Consider the following 7,500-nt stretch of genomic DNA (forward strand, 5'->3'; position numbering starts at 1 on the left):
AGCAGCAGTAGCAGCAGCAGTAGCAGCAGCAGCAGTAGTAGTAGTAGTAGCAGTAGTTGTTGTTGTTGTTGTTGTAAGTGTTTCTAATTGAGGTAGGTAGAAGTCGGTTAGCATTCTAAGTCGGTGGTGATTCCGAGGAACTGGGTGGTGCCTGTCGTCGAGAGATAGGCGACAGAGAGGAAGAGACAGTAAGAGAGAGAGAGAGAGAGAGAGAGAGAGAATGGTAAGGAAGAAGACAAGGAAGAGAAAGGAAGGAAATAAAGGTGGGGGGAGGGGCTGGTTCGGCTGTAGAAGATGGAGGGAAGGTGGTGGATGATGAGACTACGAAATGTCATTTGCCATACATGTGTGGTCGTGTGTGTTTATATATGTCTATCTGTCTGTTCAAACGGCACTTGGTGATCTGTCTGTCTGTCTGTCTGTCTTGTCTGTCTGTCTGTCCTGTCTATCTGTCTGTCTGTCTGTCTATCCATTCTATCTAGCATTGTGTGATTACATGTATACGCCTGTAGTTTGTATATATGCACCTATATGTATGTATTTATGTATCTATGTATGTATGTGTGTATGCATGTGTATATATAATATATATATATATATATATATATATATATATAATATATGTATATATATATATATATATATATATATATATATATATATATATAGTTAATCAAACAACAAAGCACAAAAAAAAACACAACAACGCGAGGACGTGGAACAAATATAGTATTATTGGATGCTCAGGAAAGAAGGAAAGAAGGAAAGAAGGAGGGTTTAACGTTTCGAGCGGAGCTCTTCGTCGGAAACATAGGAGAAGGAAAGACCCAGAGAAGGGAAGACAGAGGAAAAAAAATCGCCAACCATATATATATATATATATATATATATATATATCCATATACATATACAGATGCATATGTATATTTATACACATATATGTAGAGGGGTTAGACAAAATAATGGAATCACCTCGCACCATAGTATCATAATTTTTATGTTTTTGATTTATTATTAGTGTTGCTTAATATGTTTTGCTAAAAGTGCTGTTTCTTTTCAGATATCATCAGAAAAAGATAATTGAAATCCATTAAAATGACAGATCTATCGGACTTTCAAAGAGGTCAAATTGTTGGTGCTCGTATGGCAGGCGCTAGCGTAACGAAAACAGCCGAAATGTTTGGTGTATCAAGAAGTACTGCCTCGATAGTAATGACAGCCTTTGAGAAAGAGGGAAAACCCTCTTCATCGAAACAAAACTCCGGAAGAAAACCAAAACTTTCAGATAGGGACCGTGGAACTCTTACACGAATTGTTAGAAAGGACCACAAAAGTACAGCTCCCCAAATTACAGCTGAGCTTAAAGACCACCCCGAGAACCCACTACTTTCAAAAACAAGCATTGCAAAGCGTTTAGAGTGGAGTAAAAAATCCACAGAATTGGTCCCTAGAGCAGTGGAAGAATGTGATTTTCTCGGACGAGTCATCCTTTACCTTATTTCTGACCACCGGCCGAGTATACGTGTGGAGACAGTCAAAAGAAGCATTTGACCCAGACTTCCTTCTTCAAGCTGTTAAAATTGGAGGAAGATCTGTGATGATCAGGGGGCTATATCTTGGAAATACGCCCGCCCAATGGTTTTCCTTCATGGCAGAATTAATAGTCAAGACTATTTAAGCATTTTATCTGATCAAATTCATCCTATGTTTGTGGAACCGTTTCCGGAGGAAAACGCAATCTTTCAGGATGATAAAGCACCAATTCACACACTTAAAGTTGTTACTGAATGGCAAGAGGAACATTCTAGTGAAGTTGAACATCTTATCTGGCCACCACAGTCTCCAGATTTCAATATTATTGAACATTTATGGTGCATTTTAGAAAAACAAGTAAGGAGTCGTTATCCTCTACCATCATCACTACTGAAGAATGGACAAAAATTCCTTTGGAAACAATTCAAACTTTGTACGAGTCCATATCTCGTAGAATTCAATATATTACTGCGAAAGGCGGTCCTACCCCATATTAAAATAAATTTGTTTAAAATTTTTAAGGTGTTTCCATTAATAATAATAATAATAATAATAATAATAATAATAATAATAATAATAATAATAATAATAATATAGCTCAAGTAAAGACCAAGTGCGTGGGTTTAATTGGCAAAAATAAGACCATCCTCAAATATAGCAATGTGTGTGTGTGTATACACACGTTAGGTTATTTGTGAAGTCTTCATGAGTGCCACCGTTAACATGGAATCCAGTACAGCCTGTTGAATGGTCGGGTCATCTGCGATTAAACCCAGCACTCCCACTAGGCTTGCCTGGTGAGGATGATTGCTAGGAACACACTTGCAGGACCGAAAAACAAGGAATATCCTGCAATCGCACGAGTCCTCAGAAATTTCGGTTTGGTGTCCAGCGTATCGGAATACAATGGGGAGTGGGGCACTCCCCAGCTTTTGTCACAAGGTGACGGCCACTCTGACATGAAATCAGATATGAAGGGAATGGCGTTGAACATCCTTTTCTCCTTTAGGCACAAGGCCTGCAATTTTTGGAGAATGGGCCCGTCAATTAGATCGACCCCAGTATACAACTGGTATCTAATTTATCGACCCTGAAAGGATGAAAGGCGAAGTCGACCTAGGCGGAATTTTGATACCTTAATATTGTTTTCTATTCTAGGTACAAGGCCCGAAATTTTTGAAGAATGGGCCTGTCGATTAAGTCGACCGCAGTACACAACTGGTATCTAATTTATGGACCCCGAAAGGATGAAAGGCGAAGTCAACCTCGGCACAATTTCGGTATCTTCATATTGTTTTCTACTCTAAGCACAGGGCCCAAAATTTTGGGGGAATTGGCCAGTCGATTAGATCGCCCCTAGTACGCAACTGGTACTTAATTTTATCGACCCTGAAAGGATGAAAGGCAAAGTCAACCTCGGCGCAATTTTGGTATTTTAATATTGAAAAACGAGGAAGTATTTCTTTTGTGACATATATTGAGTAATTGCTTCTAACTTTGCATAATCTATTTTTGAAACATCTTTAATTAGAAATTGGTATTTACGTTTTTTAATTTGTGCAAAATTTTAGGCAAATCAATCACGTTGCCCCACTTAACTAAAATACCGCATATACTCATGCATGCTCTCTGCGCGCGCACGTGTGTGTGTGTGTGAAAGATTTTTCTTTAATTGAAGTTTTTCTTGAGAGGGTTCAAGACGGTCGCTAACAAGGTGACAAGACTCTTTGAGTTAAGAGAGTTCACGCTGTTTGTAAATATGTGGTTGAGTTGGTGGTTTGGTTGAACTGTCGATGCATACACCTGAGCCTGTGCATGTTTTCACATAAGAACCTCACGGAGAATTTTTGCAATGTCTTACAAATCTTCACTGTGCCACTTAATAGATTAGATTTGGAGGATCTGCGCCAGTTTCTTTTGCTCTTTCTAGTTTTTTGTGCTAATTTGTTGGTACATAACCTAATGCACCTATGACGGTAGGTACAAATGAGAAATTATTTTAAGGGTACTTGAGCTGTTGAGGTCCGTCGTAAATGTTCTTTTTCCCTGAACTTTTGATTGTACCTTTCCATCCGCTGGGCAGCTGTGCGTATGTCCGTACACACGTATGTGAGTATGTATGCACGAATGTACGTACATGTTTGGCATTGTTCAGTTTATTTCCAGATTTCTTGCCTATAGAGAAAGAGCCGGTTTCTAACCCAGATTCAAGGCTCCTTTATTGGAATTTCAACATCAATAACAGAGTATTTTTGTTTGTATATATGCACGTATGTATGCATGTATGTATGTATGCATGTATGTATGTATGCATGTATGTATGTGTACAGATTTGTATGTTTTGTTTTATGTATGCATTCTCATGCATATAGTTGCATATCTAGACATGCTCCTATACATTTAAACCAGTGGGTCCCAAACATTTTTGGGCTGCCTCCCCTATGACACCCAGGTCACATTCCTAGTGCCCTCACCCCCAACTAACCCTCACAAACATAGACCTCTTTCTGAAGCAACTTCAAAGCAAATGTATTTCACAAATAAAACTAAACCTAACGAAGCCATTATTTTGTTTTTACCTGAATCGCTCCCCCATTATCGCCCCACTTTTTTCTTCAACGCCCCGCTGGAACTTTCCCCCGCCCTCAAGAGAGCAATTCCACCCACTTTGGGAACCACTGATTTAAATGATATTTCAGTGATAAATTACTGGACAGTTTTATGTATGTATGTATGTATGTATGTATGTTCTTGAGAGAGTTCGAGGTTAAGAGAGTCCTCGATGTTTGTAAGAGAGTTCTCGATGTAGTTGAGCTCTCGATACACACATTCCAACGATTGCATCTATTCATCTAAAGAATCTCAGACGCTGAATCTTTGAAATGTCTTACATATCTTCATTGTGCCACTAACAGAATGGATTTGCTCATTCTTTGATAAACCTAGCATTTCTAGATTTGTGTGTGTGTGTGTGTGTGTTATCTGGTTGTCCCTCTCTTTCTTTCCCTCTCTCTCTCTCTCTCTCTCTCTCTCAATGTGTATATGTATAATATTTGGGGCGGGAGGAACGGTGAAACTCGAAGCAGCTAAAAGTATGAATATCGGATTCTATTTTGGCACAAGGCCAGCAGTTTTGGAGGACGCGGTAAGTCTAATACATCGACCCCCAGTGTTCAACAGGGGCTTATTTTATTGAACCCGAAAGGATGAAAGGCAAAGTCAACCTCGACGGAATTTGAACTCAGAACGTAAAAAGAAAATGTGAATAAAAATAAAAGGGATGGCAAGGAAAATATACACGAATAAAAATTAATAAACATATATATAATAGGCGCAGGAGTGGCTGTGTGGTAAGTAGCTTGCTTACCAACTACATGGTTCCGGGCTCAGTCCCACTGCGTGGCATCTTGGGCAAGTGTCTTCTGCTATAGCCCCGGGCCGACCAATGCCTTGTGAGTGGATTTGGTAGACGGAAACTGAAAGAAGCCTGTCGTATATATATATATATATATAATATATATGTGTGTGTGTATGTGTGTGTGTGTGTTTGTGTTTGTCCCCCTAGCATTGCTTGAAACCGATGCTGGTGTGTTTATGTCCCCGTCACTTAGCGGTTCGGGAAAAGAGACCGATAGAATAAGTGCTGGGCTTACAAAGAATAAGTCCCGGGGTCGATTTCCTCGACTAAAGGCGGTGCTCCAGCATGGCCGCGCAGTCAAATGACTGAAACAAGTAAAAGAGTAAAAGAGAGCAAAGAGTACACATACACACACACACACACACACATATATATGCAGGTATATATATAACATGTATGTATGAATGAAGTTTACTAAGAAAGTTTCGTTAAGTTCCATGTACGAAAATCTTGTCCCTTGAGTCAATATTTATAACTTTCTGCTGACTGGAAAATAAGTGCGTAATCTCATGTATTTTATTTCTCCTCTGTGTGTATGTGTATTTGTGTATGTGTGTGTGTGTATGCCTATCGTTCCCCCCACACCCCCCTTTTTTAAAATAAAGAACTATTAATGAAACATGTATACGTAATTCCGTTGCTGTCTTTCGAGAATTCCAGAAACTTGACAGAACGGTTTACACAACTTGCAATCACGCAAAACAACGGAGAGGTAAAACGTGTGCCACATTTCCGATCCTCAGTCGACGATATTAACGAATCAGTCAGTCTGAATAAAAGATCTGTGGACTGGGAAACTCTCGCGGGATGAAAATATTCAATTTTAAATGAGCATCAAATATTCTTAACTGTGTCACTTCTGCGTCCCAATCGTCTTCCTCTCCTCATAATTAATCTTTTGATTGGTTCTAAGCGGTTTTCGCCACCTACATTTAACTAGACTTAAACTGTGCAAATCTGTCTGTCTGTCTATCTATCTATTTATCTGTCTGTCTGTCTCTCTCTCTCTCTTTCTCTCTCTCTCTTTCTCTCTCTCTCTCTCTCTCTCTCTCTCTTTCTCTCTCTCTCTATCTATCTATCTATCTATCTTCTATCTATCTGTCTATCTGTCAGTCAGTCAGTCTGTCTGTCTATCTCTCTTTCTGTCTATCTATCCATCTCCTGCCTGCCTGCCTGTCTGTCTGTCAGTCAATCTATCTATCTAACTATTTTTCTATCTATCTATCTATCTATCTATCTATCTATCTATCTATCTATCTATCTATCTATCTACCCGCCTGTTCGGGACGACTTTCGGGCCAGGGCCCATGGACAACTTACAGAGATCCCTGGCCTAGCAGTGCTACCGAGAAGCGCTACCCGTTCGGGATAAGCTCTACAGACATGGCTCGAGAAACACGGGGCCGACCTGCCCGAGATGCGGTCAGAGCGACGAAACCGTTCCTGCACGCACTCGTGCAGTGTCCAACAATTTCCGACCTGTGGCTTATGTCGAACACTGCTGTCACGTGTGGGACGAGTCGGTTTATCAGCTGAGTCTATCGTCAATATTGTCACGCCTCCTTCCTTCAACGGGAAGGAAGAGCTATTTTCATCATCATCCTTGTGGCTATGGCGAAAGAATGTATCTGGTGGACGCGTCTGAAAGGATTGGAGACAAACACTTTCCTCTCTGGTCAAACCGCTCATCAACTTCTTCAAGTACCATTTGAAAAGGAAAGTGAGAGTAGAGAGGCAAGTTTTGTCTAGCGAATGTTTTAAAAAAAGATGGGTGAATGTAGCAAGGATGGCACGTATGAATGACGAAACCTCCTTGAGCATAATCCTATGAACCCAGAAATTGAAAACAGAGGGTTGCCCACTTGCAAACAAATGTGGTAACATATAACAATATTGACCAAGGTTACCGTGGTCTTTTTCGTAGGCTTTTCTTCCCACGGATAAACCTTACTTGCTTTCCCCTTTACACCATACATCATGACACTGTGATACACGATCCCTATTGATCGTTTTTTTACCTTTTCCCCTTTTTTCCCTCTTTTTTCTTCCTTTTTCATTTTTCTTTTCTTTTGTTCCTTTTCCCTTTTTTCTTTTCTTTTTTTGTTCTTTTTTCCCTTTTACGATCCCTTTTGATCGAAAACCTACGCCACCTTTTTTTTGTTTCTTTTGTTTTTTGTTCTGTTTTTTTTTCATCCCCCAAAAAGAAAAGCTCTACCTTGTAACTTGTCCTATCTGTGTGCAGCCCTGTGTGGCCAATAAAGAAACTTATCTATCTATCTATATCTATCTACCTGTCTGTCTATCTGTCTGTCTGTCCGCCCGTCCGTACGTCCATCCGTCTTCTATCTATCTATCTATCTATCTATCTATCTATCTATCTATCTATCTATCTATCTATCTATCTATCTATCTATCTATCTATCTATCTATCTATCTATTTGTTTTGGGGAATATTGGCTCTCGAAGCTTATGATATAAAAACATAAAATAATAGCGTGTACATAATGGTTAATAAAACCTTTGTGGACAAAATTTAACGCTGCCTGTGT

This window comes from Octopus sinensis, linkage group LG11 (assembly GCF_006345805.1).
Source record: "Octopus sinensis linkage group LG11, ASM634580v1, whole genome shotgun sequence".
NCBI lineage: Eukaryota > Metazoa > Mollusca > Cephalopoda > Octopoda > Octopodidae > Octopus > Octopus sinensis.